At 37.0% G+C, this 19,185-nt stretch overlaps 1 non-coding gene across 1 annotated transcript; it reads left to right on the forward strand.

Annotated features, from left to right (window-relative positions):
• The first annotated feature begins 9,678 nt into the window (after window positions 1–9,678).
• LOC141635138 (small nucleolar RNA R71) lies at window positions 9,679–9,785 on the forward strand. The gene has a single exon (XR_012539842.1). It is a non-coding gene; the product is annotated as a small nucleolar RNA R71 (small nucleolar RNA).
• The last annotated feature ends 9,400 nt before the right edge of the window (window positions 9,786–19,185 follow it).

The following is a 19,185-nucleotide window of genomic DNA, read 5'->3' on the forward strand; positions in this document are numbered from 1 at the left end:
AAGTCATGGATGGCCCATAATAGCTTGTACCACTTCTCAAGGAGATAGAATTGACGGTCTCGTGTGGTTGCTCTGTGGGAAATAAATCTGTATACTTCCCTTAAACTAGAAGGATTATAACGATTTAATAAAGATGATCTAAGGTCATAAAATAAAATACATAAACATAAGTAAAAAGATTTAGAATTAACCTTCGGTCCTAGCAAATATGGCCTAAGAACAATATCAAAATTGATATTCGCTTATTAGTTGCACCCAAGACGATCTGAGATATGCCCTTTGATTATGCTAGAAATCAATCTAAAATTTTCTGTAAAATTTAATTGTCTTTGTGTTCTTGTGATGAGAAAGAGGAGGCTAGGTCAAGAAAAAGCATTGGGGTAGAAATAATTCTCTACCTTTCTTTTTATACAGACCGAAACTTGGAGTCAATTAGGAAAAGAAAAACTTTCCCTAATTTCGGCCAAGTGAACCGAAATAAGGAGTATTTTTCTCCTTATTTTGGTCTTTCCAAAAATATATAAAGTGTGTTAAATTGTCATCTAGTGAGGATCGAACCCATGACCTCTTGGCTTGTGTACCCTCACTATTACCACTATGACACATTCAACTTGTTGATATTAAATACAACTGATTATATTTAACTACGAATTAACAGATTAATTCGTCCAAACTAACCTTATATATATTTAATTTAAATATAACTTATTATATTTAATTTACGAATTGTGATTAATTCGTCTCAACTTAATATTATTTAATTTTCATTAAATAATTATCTCATCAACACATTGACTAACTTTTTAGTCATTTTGGGCATCAATGTAATTATATTTCTATAACCACATTTCTCAAACACGTCCTATAGGTGTGACCTTTAGGGACCAGTTGATCACCGCCATCTGTATGATAATAACGTCAAACTTTCTAGCAAGCCAACCGTTATTAGGTAAACGTTAATCAACTGATTAAATATACGAAGTATACCCTTGTGAACCTGTAAGAGATTTACAAATGTTATCACACTAATTTGTGGAGGACACAAGCTCCAACAAACTCCCACTTGTCCTCACAAGTGTATGTGCGATAACCGATTCTCATATCCTAAAATTTCTCCCACTCAATGTAAAACAATTTGCAAATCCGAATTCACAAAGGTCGTATTTTACAAGCGATCAATATCAAGAGTGGTTTCCCGACTAGAGAGTAACTTAACCGATAAACGAATCATCATTCGAGCATGGCCATGCATTTCAATTACAACTCCTCGAGTGGCCCCGAGAAATAACTATACCGATAAGGGTTGGATATTTTCTTCAACTCGAATCCTGCAGATTTAAGCACGTATGAAATGACCGGAAAAAATCTACTTAGCCCCGATTCACGGTGAGACCGTGAGAAAGAAACCAAAGTCACCCAAAAACTGCCTTAATCTTAAGAGACAGTTGATAGTCAAAAGAATCAACTCTAGGAACACAATGGATGTCCTATCCACGACCTGGCACCGAATGTTATTAAACATTTAGGACTCCATTACGTTGTCACAAATAAAAATTGTCCTACGAGGTATCGTCATAATCTCGTATCTGTGATCGATTAGTCAACCGTTTAACTTATGGCTCGTTGAACCAACCATCAATCGACTGCACAATATAATAGCCGGAGTTATCAGCTCACATTGGCGATTACGGACCTAAACAAGTATAATGTAATTCAGTTCACTTTGTGGCGTTAAATGTTGTCAGTACAATCCTCATGAAAAATAAAATATTATATATATAAAACGATGAAATTATAAATAATATATGAAAAAGATAATGTATCAAATCCATAATCAAGTACTACAACTCTGGAACATGTTTAATTCCCATGGAATTAACATGCCCTACATGCTTATCATAATTCAACGGTTTGGTGAGAGGATCCGCGATGTTATCATCCGTCGCAATCTTATTAATCACTATCTCTTCTTGCTCCACGTAATCACGGATCAGGTGAGCCTTCCGAAGTACATGTCTATATTTGTTGCTAGACTTTGGCTCCTTAGCCTGGAAGATGGCACCTCTATTGTCACAATAGATGGTGATCGGGTCATTCGAACTAGGAACTACCGAAAGCCCTTGTAAGAATTGACGCATCCATATCACTTCCTTTCTTTGCCTCCGGCGGCATAGTACTCGGATTCAGTAGTAGAATCTGCTACAACACTCTGTTTGGAACTCTTCCAGCTGACCGCAGCACCATTAAGAGTGAAGACGAACCCGGACTGAGATTTTGAATCATCTCGCTCCGTTTGGAAGCTAGCATCTGCGTAACCGGTTACGCATAGCTTAGTATCGCCTCCATAAGTCAATACCCAATCCTTAGTCCTCCGTAGGTACTTGAGGATATTTTTTACTGTTATCCATAGTGTTTCACCTGGAGTCTTTTGGTACCGACTCGTCATACTCAATGCATATGCCACGTCTGGACGTGTGCATATCATGGCATACATGATCGATCCTATTGCAGATGCATAAGGAACACGACTCATGCGCTCAATCCCTTTAGGCGTCGTGGGTGACTGAGACTTGCTCAACTGCATCCCAGTCGTCATAGGAAGGTCCCCTTCTTGGAGTTGGTCATGCTGAACCTCTCAAGAACCTTATCTAAATAAGACTCCTGACTAAGTGATAACGTCCGTCGTGATCTATCTCGGTAGATACGGATTCCCAAAATACGTTGTGCCTCACCCAGATCTTTCATCTGGAAATGGTTCTTCAACCATTCTTTAACCGAAGATAGGAGAGGAATGTCATTCCCAATCAAGAGTATGTCAGCGACATATAATATTAAGAACACAATCTTGCTCCCACTCGACTTGATATATAAGCATGGTTCTTCGACCGATCGAGTGAAACCATACTCTTTTATCACTTGGTCGAAACGATGATTCCAACTCCGAGAAGCTTGCTTAAGTCCATAAATGGAACGCTTAAGCTTGCATACCTTCTTAGAATATTTAGGATCTATGAAACCTTCGGGTTGCACCATGTACAACTCTTCCTCCAAATAACCGTTTAAGAAGGCGGTTTTCACATCCATTTGCCAAATCTCATAATCATGAAATGCGGCATTTGCTAAGATTATCCGAATGGAACGTAGCATGACTACAGGTGCAAAAATCTCATCATAATGCAATCCTTGCACTTGAGTGAAACCTTTTGCCACAAGTCGTGCCTTATAGATATCTGGTTGCGCGTCTATAGAACGCTTTATTTTGTAAAGCCATTTGCACTGTAGAGGTTTTACCTTATTAGGTAAATCAACTAGATCCCATACGTTATTCTCATACATGGAGTCCATCTAGGATTTCATGGCTTCGAGCCATAGCTTTGAGTCGGAACAGGCCATAGCACCTTTATAGGTTGCGGGTTCATTACTTTCTAGAAGTAAAACGTCATTCTCCTCGACCAAACCAATGTATCTGTCCGGAGGATGAGAGTCTCTACCCGACCTCCTAGGTTCCTCAGGAATATTAACCGTATCATCAGTTGGAGGTACAACTTCCTCTATCTGTTCCTCGGTTGTTGGTTCTGGAATCTCCGACAGCTCGAAGGTTCTATTACTCGACTTGTTCTCGAGAAATTATTTCTCTAAGAACGTCGCACTAGCCGCAACAAAAACTCGATGTTCGGTTGGCAAATAGAAGTAATGACCAAATGTTCCTTTTGGATAACCTATAAAGTATGTCTTGACCGATCGCGGGCCGAGCTTATCCTCGTGTCTCCACTTTACATAAACCTCGCAGCCCCAAACCCGAATAAAGGACAAGTTAGGTACTGTTCCCTTCCAAATTTCATATGGAGTCTTGTCGACAGCTTTAGACGGACTTCGGTTAAGTATAAGAGCAGCTGACAAAAGAGCATAACCCCATAATGAATCAGGCACTATGGTGTGACTCATCATGGATCGAACCATATCAAGTAAGGTTCGATTTCTCCATTCGGACACACCATTCAATTGAGGTGTTCCAGGTGGAGTTAACTGCAAAACGAGTCCACAGTCTTTTAGGTGTTGATCAAACTCATTTGAAAGATATTCGCCACCATGATCTGAACGGAGTGCTTTAATCTTTCTACCCAGTTGGTTCTGTACCCTATTCTGGTATTCCTTGAATTTCTCAAATGACTCACTTTTATGCTTCATTAAGTAGACATATCCGTATCTACTCAAATCGTCCGTGAAAGTGATAAAATATCTATAGCCATCTCTAGCGGTAATTGACATAGGTCCACATACGTCCGTATGTATGAGTCCTAATAGGTCACTAGCGCGCATTCCAACACCTTTGAAGGAAATTCGAGTTATCTTGCCAATGAGACATGATTCACACGTGCCATATGCAGAAAATACGAATGAGGGAATAGTCCCATTATCGACGAGTTTCTTTACGCGTTTCTCATTTATGTGTCCCATTCGACAATGCCATAGATAGGTTTGATCTTTGTCACCAACCTTTAATTTCTTATTATTCATGTGTAATATTTCCGTGGTTTGATCTAAGATATAAATTCCATTCATGGAAACTGCTTTGCTATAAATCATTTCATTAAAAGAGAAAATACAACTATTATCCTTTATTGAAAATGCGAAACCGTCTTTAGCTAGTACGGAAACAGAAATAATGTTTTTAGATAAACTGGGTACATAGTAACAGTTATTTAAAGATAACTCAAAACCACTAGGGAGTTGGATTACATATGTTCCCTTCGAGGCAGCAGCTACTCGTGCTCCATTCCCGACTCGCAGGTCCACATCACCTTTTTCGAGAGGTATGATGTTCTTTAGGCCCTGCAAATGATTACACAAATGAGAACCACAACCAGTATCTAGTACCCAAGTTCCGAAACTTGCATGGTTAATCTCAATCATATGAATATAAGATGACATACCAACAGAAATGACGTGGCCTGCCTTGATGTCCTCACGGTAGACGGGACAGTTCCTCCTCCAATGTCCAGTCTTGTGACAATGGTGGCACTCTATGTCACCGCCCTTGCTCTTTGTCTTGCCCTATGAGCCACTAGTCTCACCAGGCGCACTCTTACCGTTTCCTGGCTTCTTAAACTTTGGCTTACCTACAGCTAGGTCGCCATGAGCCTTGCCCTTACCTTTACTCTTGTTGTGAATCGTGAGAACATCCTGCTTCATGCTCCCACTCAATTTCATATCCTTCTCGGTTTGTACGAGAAGGGAGTGTAGCTCATGAGGACTCTTTTTCAAGTCATTCATGTAGTAGTTCGCCCTGAAAAGGGTAAAACCATCGTGAAGAGAATGAAGCATTCGGTCAATGACAATGCTCTCATTGATTCTACAATTCAGTGACTCCAGTTTCTCGACATTCTCAATCATGTGAAGAATGTGTGGGCTAACCGGTTGGCCCTTCTGGAGTTTCGCATCAAATAAGCGACAGGTATGCTCATATGTAACGATTCTCGGTGCCTTTGAGAACTCGTTAGTGAGCGTGGTGAAAATCTTGTTTGCACCTTGGGCAATGAAGCGTCTCTGCAAATTGGTTTCCATTGCAAAGATGAGTACGTTCTTTATCGCACCCGCTTCCATAACGAAATCACTATAAGCGAGTGACTCGTTGATTCCCGCATTTGGGTGCAGGTTGCCGGTATTGGCTCGATTAAATACCGAGCTTACCGTCAGCGATGTGGCGCATTCCGTAGTACCGCCTCCCGATCCGCAAAATTGGACCCATCATTCTTGATCGAGTGGGTGATTCATTTGGTCCATGAACATTTTAAGCCAAGACAAACGATCTAGTGTGACACTAGGCATTGGGATTGCGTTATTTCCAACCATTTGTTGTAACAAAGATTATTGATAATAAGCGTGTTCTACACTGCGAAAGAAGAATAAAATAATAAGCATGCATCGTTTTTATTTTAAGTCTAATGAACTAATGTCATAACGCGAAGACTCAAAAACATTTATACAATTGACCTCCCTCAAGAATTATATAAATGACCCCAAGACTCAATTCTCTGTAAATTGATAAGCTAACCTGTTAGCTAATTCTACCGTTAGAATTCCTGGTCAATAAATTTCTATAAATTCTATCTTTAGTCCATCATAATCACGAGAAACTCTTCGGACTATGATGTTGAGGTAAACTAAGTCAACACAACTACTTACCCAACGTAGAAGGGGTCATATTAGGCCTACCGACGAAGAAGGGACTCATAGATGTTTGCCCTTATAAAGACTAATCTCAATTTACGTTTTAAAGGAAGATCTCATCAATTATTTTTAATTCATTTTAAGTGAACTATAATCTAGCATGCGAGAATGATTTAAACTAAAGTGATGGCTTATAGACTGTGACATCTGCATGTCCATGAAAACTAACATACAACTATATGAGTCAATTTTCATGCATTTTAGTAGTAGGTGGTTTGGTTTTAGGTGGAATATGATGCAATTACTAGCATGTGAAGGAAAAGCAATAAAATGAAAAACGTAAAAAAAAACAGTAAAAGTCCTAGTGTGGCCTATCCTATCAAAATGAACAATAAATACAAGTTTGGAATCCATCCTTGGACCCGAGAAGCTTGTCTTGATGTTCCATCTTGATCCATGTAGCGGGAGTGAGCTTGAATCTTCATCTTTAGTCTTCTTTGAAATTACAATAAATAAAATTACATAATTGACCTATTAATTACATTCTAATTTCAAAACCCAAAACTAAAATAAAGGAGATTCGAGATCTCATAATTACATAAGAAATCATGTTTCCTTCATTACGAAAACATAATTTGACTAAGGCCACACTAAGTATTACAAAATACAACCGATTGCAAAAATAAATACGTAAATAAAATTCATTCATTCGATTCATTCAATAAAAATAAAAGCATCAACTAAAATAAATTAAACATACATAATACAATACATTAATTATGTTGATTAATTTATCCAAACCACCTATTTAAATTAAATTAAGTGACAATTCCGCAATTTAATCACATTAATTTCATCCTCAATCCATATTAAACTTGTAATATGAATTCTATCCGTCAAAATTTTAAACCGCTTTAAAATAACTCGGTATCTTTAAATTGTGAACCGATTCACAATAACTAATTAGCCAAAATAAAAAAAAAATCCAATTAAAATTGGTTCGGCTGAAAAAAAATAAACAAAATTTTTTTTTTTTAACAGCTACTTCACGGCTGATCATAAAAAAAACAACCCCTTCCCCCTTTTTTTTTATTCGGCAATTAAGAAAAGGAAAAAAACTTTCCAAATTTTTTCGAAAAAAAAAAAACTTTCCTTCTTTTCTTTTTTTTCTGATTCGGTAAAAGAGAAAAAAAATAACCTAAAAAAGTTTTTTTTTCCACGGCATACCTAAAAAAAAATTGAGCCGTCAAAATTATTTTCCTTTTGCGGCAAAAAGCCCTAATACAAAAATTGATGAAGAACAAAGTTTATAGTTGCTAATAGAACATGGTTTAGCAAATGAATTAACAATCATGATTAATCTTATATGCTAAAACTATATAGCAAAAACAAGTTCTTGTATCAATGACATGATGATATTATATCTATTCTAACTTAATCTGCATTAAATCAAAATTTCCCAATACTTCATATGATAATTTTACCCGATTAAAACAATGATATGATCAAAAGAAATTGAATATAAATCATCAAATAAAAGGAAAACGAAATAAAAAAAAACAGGCCGAAAGAAAAAAAGGTCTCAGCTAAAAAAAATTTTCAACCGAAAAAAACGAAACCCTAATTTATTTTCTCGAAAATTAGGTTATAGTTTACATACAAAATTTATGAAAATCATCAAAATTAAAATCGTGGCCTAGTGCTCTGATACCACTTGTGGGAAATAAATCTGTATACTTCCCTTAAACTAGAAGGATTATAACGATTTAATAAAGATGATCTAAGGTCATAAAATAAAATACATAAACATAAGTAAAAAGATTTAGAATTAACCTTCGGTCCTAGCAAATATGGCCTAAGAACAATATAAAAATTGATATTCGCCTATTAGTTGCACCCAAGACGATCTGAGATATGCCCTTTGATTATGCTAGAAATCAATCTAAAATTTTCTGTAAAATTTAATTGTCTTTGTGTTCTTGTGATGAGAAAGAGGAGGCTAGGTCAAGAAAAAGCATTGGGGTAGAAATAATTCTCTACCTTTATTTTTATACAGACCGAAACTTGGAGTCAATTAGGAAAAGAAAAACTTTCCCTAATTTCGGCCAAGTGAACCGAAATAAGGAGTATTTTTCTCCTTATTTTGGTCTTTCCAAAAATATATAAAGTGTGTCAAATTGTCATCTACTGAGGATCGAACCCATGACCTCTTGGCTTGTGTACCCTCACTATTACCACTATGACACATTCAACTTGTTGATATTAAATACAACTGATTATATTTAACTACGAATTAACAGATTAATTCGTCCAAACTAACCTTATATATATTTAATTTAAATATAACTTATTATATTTAATTTACGAATTGACAGTTAATTCGCCTCAACTTAATATTATTTAATTTTTATTAAATAATTATCTCATCAACACATTGACTAACTTTTTAGTCATTTTGGGCATCAATGTAATTATATTTCTATAACCACATTTCTCAAACACGTCCTATAGGTGTGACCTTTAGGGACCAGTTGATCACCGCCATCTGTATGATAATAACGTCAAACTTTCTAGCAAGCCAACCGTTATTAGGTAAACGTTAATCAACTGATTAAATATACGAAGTATACCCTTGTGAACCTGTAAGAGATTTACAAATGTTATCACACTAATTTGTGGAGGACACAAGCTCCAACATGCTCACCTTGGGGAGGTAGTTGACTGTTCTTCCTTTGAGAGTTAGAGGCGGCTAATTGAGCTACTTGTTGTTCCAACATGTTGACCGCGGCACTATGAGCTTGATCATTCTTTTGAATTTGAGCCAATAATTCCCTTTGCATTTGGACTATCATGCCCTCGAGCTTACCAACTCCTTGATTGTTTTGTTGGTCATTTTGTGGTGCATTTTGTTGGTAATTTTTTTGTGGGGGCCTTTGTTGATTTTGATAACCCGGTGGAGGGATATACTTTTGTTGTTGAGGAACATATGCATTTTGTTGTGGTGGGGGTTGAGGTTTAAGCACATAGTTGCTAGTATAAGACAAGTTCGGATAGAATTTTGTATTCGGGTTATAAGTATTAGAAAATGTACCCGGTGGATATGAACTTTGTCTAAAAGTTTGAAAAGCATTTACCTCTTCAATAGGAGCTCGGAAATGAGCGGCATAATGACCCGCACCTCCGCAACCATCACAAACAATGATTTGGCTTGTTGAAGACACGGCATTGAGTTGTTGAACGGAATATTTAGCATCCCTTTCCGCCAATTGTTGTTGGAGCAAGGCAATTTGAGCTATCAAAACGGAGTTGTTGGAGGATTCTTATTTACCTTTGTATGGTACAACTCGGGAATTGACATATTGTGCATCATGGACTGCCATATATTCGATCGTGGCATGAGCAAGGTCGGTGTCAATTTGATCAAACCGCCCATTGGCGAAATCAAGAATCCTTCGGGACTCGGCACAACATCCATTGTAGAATGTTATTGCTAGAAACCAATCATCTAGCCCATGATATGGGCATTGTCTTTGAAGCTCTTTGTACCTCTCCCAAGCCTCATATAAGCTCTCAAGAGCTTGTTGACGGAATCCGGTGATTTGGCTTCTCAAAGTTTGAGTTTTCTCCGGTGGAAAAAACTTTTGATAGAAGGCAAGAGCCAAAGTCTCCCAATTGGTGATTCCTATGGCAGTACGGTCAAGGCTATTGATCCAAAGTTTGGCCTTGTCCTTCAAAGAGAAAGGGAAAAGTATTTCCCTTATTTGGGCTTGAGTGACGCCCGTTTGACGGATCATGGAGCAATAGTCACAAAAATTTTGCACATGCAAATTGGGATCCTCCAAAGGACTTCCCCCAAATTGCTTCCTCTCCACAAGGCTAATGAAAGCCGGTTTGATCTCGAATTCCGGCGGGGTGATTTTAGTGGTTGTGATACCGGCCGGAAGCATGGCCGCGGTGGGCTTTGAGTGATCAGAAAGTTTCACCATCTTTTTGGTAGTAGATGGTGGTGGTGGTGGTGGTGGAGATGATGAACTTGAAACCTCTTCCTCTTCAAGGGCTTATAGATCATCTAAGTAAGACTTTCTAGCACTTTCGGCTTGTACGGGAGAAGAGGCCTCTTTCACTTCCTTCCAAAAACGTCGTCTTCTCCTAAAGGTTTTCTCGGGGTTGGAATCCGGTGAAATCAATTATCCACGACGAGAGGACCTGGGCATAAGACAACAATTTCTATAGAAATGATAAGTAACAGTCTCAAGGAACAAGTGTTCCCCAAGACAAAGGAAAACAAGATAAAAATCGACAATTCAAAACGCAATAAAACCGTTTCCCCGGCAACGGCGCCAAAATTTGATAGGCTTATCGTGTACCTATGCAAAGATAATTTCCCTAGACACAAATTAATGTAGCAATAGGGGTCGAACACAAGGAAACGGGAATTACGTCGTGAATTGCTATGGGTAGATTCTTATCAAGGTCGATTTCGTTTTTAGTTTGGTTTGGTTGTTTAATGATTAACAAAGGTTGTAATGTAAATTATATAATAAAAGAGAGTCTAAGGGGTTCGGGTTACACATGCAAAGGTAAATATATGATTATGATAAATTCGGTACTAATAACATTGTCAATTGCTTAGACTTAAAGATACCCACCTTACGGCATTAGTATCAACCATAGACCGGGTTCTAGAGAAACTCTCGTCCACGACTAGGTCGTCCTACTACACATGCTTTGTCTAATTCGATTCCATGCCTCTCGACTTTTAAAATGAATGAACACACTTAATCTATGAATAAGGCCTTAAACAAAGATTAAACATTATGGTGCAAACATGTGATAGAAGCAATATGAACAATATTATTACTAACCTAATTTATCATGTTATATATTTGATTTATGCATGGCTCCCCTAGCCCTTAGACTAAGAGATTTAGCTACTCATATTAAGGTGTGAATTGTAAATTATATTAAGAGGAATGATAAACATGATTATATGTTTTATATGAACTAAATGATTTAACATTCAAGAGGAATAAAACTAAAGTAATCTAAATGGAGTGCTTAGTTATAAACTAAGTATAAACTAAATAGAAATGTAAACTATAAATAGGAATACCTTAAAGAGATGAACTTGTATGGAAGAAACAAATAATAACCAAATGCTTGAATAAGAAATGCTTGAACAATAACTTGTAGAACAAAGTGTTGAAAGATTAAATTAAGGGAAAGCTTAACAATTTGTAAACTAAAAATGAGAAAACTAATGAGAGAAATATAATGATTAAGGCTATTGTAAAGTAAAATGAGACGTAAAAAAAGGAATGCCCTAAACCTTTGAATGCCTCTCCTATTTATAGGAGAGGGAGAAGAAACGTAAGAATTCAAGAGGGGTGCAACCCCGATCGGGGACAGGCCACCCCGATCGGGGTCGTGTGTTTCCGGGTATTTTGGCTTCAATCCTTGTTTAATGCTCGAGGGAATCCAATGTTTGCGATAAATGATCCTTAATGCACCCGGTTAATGCTTCATAAATCCTTCTAAGAGCATCCAAATGAGCATCCTAAGCTTTGATATTTTCCACATGATTTTTGGACTTCTTATTGGGCTTTTCGTAGGATCATTTTGCATTTCTCACACACACACACTTGCTTGGGCTTGGAAATACCTTTCATTGTCATGCTTGGTCCATCTTGTTTCCACTTAGCTTAGTGAACTTGGTGTATGCTAATGTGATAGGAAAAAACCTCTAAATGCTTAGATTCCTACAAAAACGTAACAAACACGACAATACACCTAGAACACAAGATTAGCTCAAAAATATACTAATTAAAGTACGATGAACAATAAAAACCGAGCTAAAATGAGGGATAGAAGTATATATAAAATGAACATATCCTTAAGGAAGACACTCATTTTGTGAGAGTCTCAATTTCATTATTAGACTCAAATGCCACAATTGAAGTATCTGTTGCATGGGTTTGTTCAGCCTTTTTCAGATTTTCAATTTGAATAAGAAGGTCATCATTTGTTTTTAGCACTCGGTCAAAAGCACTTTTGACATGACTTGACTCGTCGTTTAATATTTCAGCAATTTTGACAAGATCATCTTTTTGACTTTCACATATTGCTAGATCAATCAAAAGTTGGTCACGTTCTTTGGTTAGTGAGGGCATAGTTTTAATGAGAGACTCATCTCCTTTGTTAGACACAGATGCAACAGTGCAGTGCTCTGTTGCATGCGTTTCATTAACCCTTTTAGCGAGAAACAGATTCTATTTTCGGAGTTTTTTAATCTCTTTTTCAAGACTCGATGATGAATTAGGTTGATCAAACTCATTTAGACATTCTTTCAAGCTAACATTTTCTTCGGCTATTTCTTCAATTTCAGTTTGCGTATCCTCTAATTTATTACTTTTGATACGACATTTATTAACGAATTGGTCTACGAGGAGACAAACTTTGTCTTTAGATAAGGATCAAACCTTTTTCTTGAGCTTATTTACCTCATTGTCTGAATATGAATCTGAGTCCACGAAATGACACATAAGACATTTGACATTTTCTTTCTTTGTTGACTTTGGAACACCATTGATTGATTGGGAAGAGATCCACATTTTTGCGTCCAATTCTTCCTCAAGGACATCATCCTCCTCGGAATTGGACATTCCTCAAATGGCTGACATTACTTTGTTTTTGTATTCCATTTTAGTAAACTCACGCTTCTCTTTAGATTTAATGTCGTTCCACTTTGGGCATTCTTTGATATGGTGACCCTTGTCACCACATTTGAAGCAACCAACGGTGGAACTAGACCTCATTTTGGGAAAGCGTCGTTTGCTAGTATTGTTATAGACCCTTGGAAAGTTACGACCATTAATCATGCCAACAATGTTCTTGGTGAACATTTCAAACTCATCATCTTCATCCTCCTCATCACTTGAGAGAGCATTAAGAGCGAGTCCTTTCCCTTTAGAGCTTTCACTAAAATCCTTCATGAGAGTTAACTCATGAGCCATGAGTGAGCCCATAAGTTTATTAAGGAAAAGTAATGAAAGGTCTTTAGCTTCCTCAATAGTCGTAACCTTCGGTTGCCACTTTTCAGTTAAGCTACGAAGGATTTTACGAAATAAATCCTCGGATTCAAAATTTCTACCTAGACTCTTAAGGTCATTAACAATACTAGAGAAACGTGAAGACAAACTATTAATTGACTCATCTCTTCCCATGTTGTACATCTCATATTGTTGCATGAAAAGATCAACACGGTACTTGGTACTTTTTGACTTGTGATGTTCCCTCATAAGCAAGGCTTAGGGTGTCCCAAATTTTCTTGACCGAGTTACATCCGGATATCCGGTTAATCTCTTGTTCACCAATGCCATATTGAAGGATGGACATGGCTTTAGAGTTTTTCTCGACTTTCCTATAATCGGCCTCGGCATATTTGTCCTCGCTTTTAGGGGTACTAGTGCCATTAGCATTAGTCACCAAAATAGTAAGTGGACCCTTTTGAATGATCATCCAACATTCATAGTCCGCACTTGTAACACCCCGTAATTTCGGACCGTTATTATATTGCGGAAGTAATTTATTAGTCAAGTTGAATTTAATATTAATGTATTTGAAGTAAAAATAATTCAAAGAAATATAATTCTATTATATTTTGAAGTAAAGTATTTATTTTGATAGTTTCGAAATGTTTAAAAATAGTTTAAACCGTGTAAAAACTTTTTATTTCGAAATAAGGGCATATCGGGAAAAATGACAACTCTGTGAAAATTGGGTAAACGATTTTGGAAATGGGTCATATGAGTACTCAATCTTCTTGTAATCTCGTGTTTAAGAACTTTGGCCTTGTCGGAATTTTTATTTGACAAACGGTTCTAATTATCGTCGAAACGGAAACCAAAAACCGACTAATGAAATTCCGCCAAATCCCGCTCCTCTTTCTCCTTTCTCGGCACATCTCCTTTTCCTCCTTCCCATCCCTTCCTAGAACTTCCTTTGTTCTTCTTTTGTGCCTCTTGACCGAAATCCACACAAAAAAAAAATAAGATAATCTTACAATCGTAATTTCATCATAATTTCTTCGTTTCTAGTCCGATTTTCGCAAAATTTATATTTTCGGAATCCTCTCTTCAAGATCTACATCCTAGTATGTTTTAATTTCAGTTTTCATTATGTTTATTTAAGATGATTTTGGGGCATAATTTCGGTTTTAGTGATTATTGTTGTGTTTTTGTTGTTTTTAATAGGTGAAGATTATGAGGATGATATAGGGGACTCCTATATAGTAGAGGATGATGGGTAGCTACTGTTTTTAGGGTTTTCTCAAGGGTTATTTGCCTTTTTCTAGCTTAAGGTAACATATTTCGAGTTACTCGACGATTAAATGTCACATTCTTTGCTTTTTGTATGATTTTGTGATTGTTAATTGAGTGGTTTATTTCACATGATAATATGGGTTAAATTCATGTCTAATTCATGTCTTTTGTATGTTTAAGTTCACATATTAGTATGGGAATGAATTGGGAATGACTAATTGATGCTTCAGACGATGTTAAACTGAACAAAAATGGAGAAATGGAGGGTTTGGGGTGGCGACCCACTAGACACAAGCCAGGCCTAAGCAGCCCACCACAGCGCCTTGGGGTTGGCCCGGTCGGCCCGTTGCTTGATTCGCGGTTTTTCATGCGTTGTTCGTCGTTTCGGGTTAATTAATGTTATATTTAGTATAAGTAGTAAATGGGTAATCATATGAAATGAATAATATTAGTAGTGGATATAATGATGTTGTTAAAATTATGCTTATATTAGTAGTTTGCACATGTTAGGATAGGTTATGATATGAAATTGTAATGAATAGGCTTAAAATGAATTTTATAGCGATAATTGTAATGTTTGGATGATTATGCCGAAAACTTAGCCCTTGGTCCCTTTGACTGAATCGATGTCAGTCAATTGTGTGATTGGTCAGCCGCGATTTAACCCGCACTGTCGCGCAGATCGGGGTTGCGGGTAAAAATTCGGTTGGATGAAAATTGTTGTGAAAAATGGATAATTGGCCTTATTCTTGTTTTAGGCCATTAACTATGTTTTTATTTCACATATATTGTTGGTTGATTTAAATGGGTTCTTATATTGTAGAAACGGCCTTAGATTCCCCAAAACCTTTAATATTGTTAATATTGCTGGAAATGGAATTGGTATTGAATACTTCTTGCAGGTTGTTGTGTTTGTCATAGATAGGCCTTTATAGTCTTTGACGAGTATATGTTCACTGCTTAATAGCCTTTGTGTTCCTGACTTGGTGGGATTATATCCAAGTTGGGGCATGACCTCGTTACTAATTTTGATGGTAAGTGGTCAGCTTAAGTACTAGCCAACCCTTTGGTGGACTCCTTAGGGTACTCACTTTGTTTTAGAAAAATTGTGAGTCTTGGGTGCGGTGGTGTGTATCCGCATGTCTAGGTCTCTTGTGATTTTAGGCTAGGGTTGTGTTGTGTCTTGGCCATGTTTTGATGGAACCTCTGAGCCAAGATACCGGTTCGATTACCTTCCCTACCTCGTGGTATAGACTCGAGTTACAGAGTGACTATTGACCGTACTAAGAACTTATGCCTGTCTTTGATATATTGTCCTTTCTTGTATGGTAATTTTATGAATTGTAATAGGTGAGATGCAAGCCGGTTACAATTGATAAAGTTTGGATTACTGCTTGTTATATGTTTCACATGATAGTTTAATTTGGTCAGTTTAGAGTTCACTTGTTAGAATATTTGATATCTAGATTATTTGTGATGTGGTTTACATGTTACGTTACATGTTACATTAAATATGACATTTCGTGGCTGGGAGGACTTGAAGTTACTCCCCACTGAATTGTGGCTTTCGTGTTTGTATAAAATGCGATTGACAGGTTGATGATGATTAGATGGGGTCACAGACGAGCTAGTGAGCAAAAGAACCTTGGACTTAGTTTGGTTATTTTGTAGTAAACCTTTAAACATTTGGTTGTGTTTATATTTTGAAGGGACATATATCTCCCTCTCTTACTTTGGTTTGTATCACTTTATTCTCGCAACTTTAGCATGTTATGTAAATTAGGGTGTTAGTATTTGCAGGTTTTGGCACTCTTCATTTGGAAGTGTTTGTGGTTGGTTTAGAAAAGTTTTTAAAATTACAGGTTTTATCTGGTTGAACCAATTACAAACATATCCTGTCAGTTTTTCTGTAAAATTTTACGTGTTTATTTTACGCTAAAAATGAGGGTGTTACAGTTGGTATCAGAGCATATTTGCTCCCGACGCACGTTTGTGCACCCCAATATAAAGAACTTGACCTTAAAATAACAAACTTGAGAGATGGGTAGGATGGGTAGACTTAGGATTTTATGTTGTAGTCTCTTTGTGATTGCTCTTTGATAGGTTCTAACATGTTTGTTGATTGTCATTTAATGAGTGTTGTGTCCTTGGATCAATGACTGTGAGCTTAACAATGTGGTGATCAAGATTTGGTGCCTATTGCTGAGGATTGAAGATTTGTTCAACTTTGAAGAATGTTTCTACTTCCTCGAAGATGTTTCTCATTCCTTGTGTACCTTGCCCCGTTCTTTACTTCTTAATGCCTACTCCTTCTTCTAAATCCTCTTTTCTTATTCCTTGTAAGTCACTCTTATATTCTCTAACTTGTCCTTTGTTCCTTGCTTATCCTCCCTTAACGCCTTTTGATGGTACTCTTTCTTTTGAGGAATGTTGACCTTGGTTGGAAATTTGATCTTTGAGGAGTTTGTTGGTGTTCGACCCTTTCCTGGTTTTGAGAGGATTTGATGTTGGAAAGACTTAGGTAGTGTGATGAGACATACTTGATGGTTCTTAAATCCATAGATCCTTGATAAAGTGAGTGCGTTGGATTGGTGGATTTTGTGTGCCAAGTGTGAGTTGCATTGGTTACTAAGGTTGTGGAACATGACATTGTTGTTTATGTTTGGGATACTAGTGCTTAGTACTTGACTTTAAATGAATGAAACTGAATGGTGAATTTGAGGATATAGGATTGACTGAGTAGTCGAGGTTGTGGTTGGCTTCCATAATCACTTTGGATATGAGGGTTTGATAATGTATAAGTTACCATGGGAGAAATGTTAAATGTGGGATTATTAGTTGGTTTTAGCGAGTGGTATTGATTACTACTTGAGGTATGGTTGTCACCAATTATTAGGTTAAAGAACATAGTTTCAATTTATGGTTTTAGGAATTTTGAGGTGATAAAGTGTTGTTACATTTAAGCCCTTGTTTCTTGAGGAATTTGATGGTAAGTAAGTTTTAAGATGTCAAATGTGAAAGAATACTCTTTGGGATGTTGATGACCATAATGGATTGGTGATGTGATCTGGTATTAGTTGGCTCTTGAGAGTTCTTGAGTTGAGAGAGACTTAGTATGAAGAAGAATTTGTTAACCCTATAGTTTTATAGACCTTGAGGTCGCGTTGGGTACTTGAGATGATGTGATGATGTTGTAGCTGAGTGTAGTTCCGCTTTTGGGAATCCTTAATAAGTAAAAGGATAGAGAAACTTGAGATCCTATTGATTTTTCAGATTTTGGGTTGGTATGTTACTACCTTGTTTTGAAAGGAGAACCTTGGGGAATATTTGAGGAACCCATAATTGACCCTAGTTGGATACGAATATAGCTTTGTTGGAAGCCTTGACCTTAGGCTTGTGAAATTGTTTCTGTATGTTTGAGGATTTGGAGAGATAAGATCACACTTATAGTGGAGTACCTTGTTTCAGGGAATAGATTAGGATGAGGTAACATGAGCGATTGAGGAAACCCTTGGGAGTGATGTGGTTATGAGTTTTGTTGTTAGGAAGTTTTTGGAACCGTTTTGAGTGTTGTCTAAATTCCCTTCGTCCTTGATCATAAGCTCTGAGGAGCGCTTGGTTAAGCGGTAATCCTTTCATTATGCCGCTTCTGTTCTCCTCTCCTTCTCTTTAGCGTTCGTTGAACCCTGTATTTATGCCAAAGTTTACGTATCTTTTTCTTGCCCGAGATATGTTCTTAACTCGAGTACCTCTTATTTATGTCAACCATTATCTTTACGGTCCGACTCCCTAGTTTCCTAACTTGTCATGCTCATGTACCCTTCGAAAATATTTTACCGTTTCTCTATTCCGTTATCACTCCTTATCTACTTAGTATAGTTGGTACCTTGTTGACCATGTTTACAGAGTTAGTGGGATGTGATTTGAGGATTTTGTATTTTGGTTTTGTCGGGAATTGGTGTAGGAGTTTGTGTCTGTATTTGACCATGTAATATGAGAGCTAGATTTTTGATGGAATTCTTATGATGGCAATGTTGTAGTCTCCTTGCGATTTGAGGTTCGCGTTATTTGGTGGTATAAGACTCACTTTGGTTTCGATTTGATGATGAGACTAATGGGATTAGTTTACCTTGGTGGAGTATTCTTATGGTTATTTTGGATTTGTTTTGGGCATTGTTCGTTCGGGGATTGTTCGTTTGTCATCTGGGCCTTACTTTACGGTATTAGGGATTGATAGCTAAGTTAGTGGAATGTTATTGTAAGTTTGGACCTTATATTTAAGTCTTTGAGGAATCTTTCTATTGGAATTGGAATATTGTTGGGAAGTAGGATAGTGAATCTTGAGTAAACTGATCAGATGATTTGTGTGATGAACCCATTTATCTTATAGTTAGTGCTAATTATGGATCGGATAGTGCAACTTGTTGCTTGCGGGTTGGTTTCAAGTAGGAATGCGTTTGGGAATGTTGAATCTTGGTAAGGGTATAATATTGTTACTATTTTCGACTTTGGATTTTGATTTTGTTCGGTGGAGGATATTGGTGGAAACATTTTGATTGAGAAATTGTTAAGTTATAATTGTAGAGGATATGATTGTCTCAAAGATTAGCTTATAAGTAGACTTGTCGTTGAGTGGTTCTGATGGCTCTTTGGATTAGTGTGGCCTCTGGTTGTTGCCCTGTTGATGTTCGGA

This window comes from Silene latifolia, chromosome Y (assembly GCF_048544455.1).
Source record: "Silene latifolia isolate original U9 population chromosome Y, ASM4854445v1, whole genome shotgun sequence".
NCBI classification, from domain to species: domain Eukaryota; kingdom Viridiplantae; phylum Streptophyta; class Magnoliopsida; order Caryophyllales; family Caryophyllaceae; genus Silene; species Silene latifolia.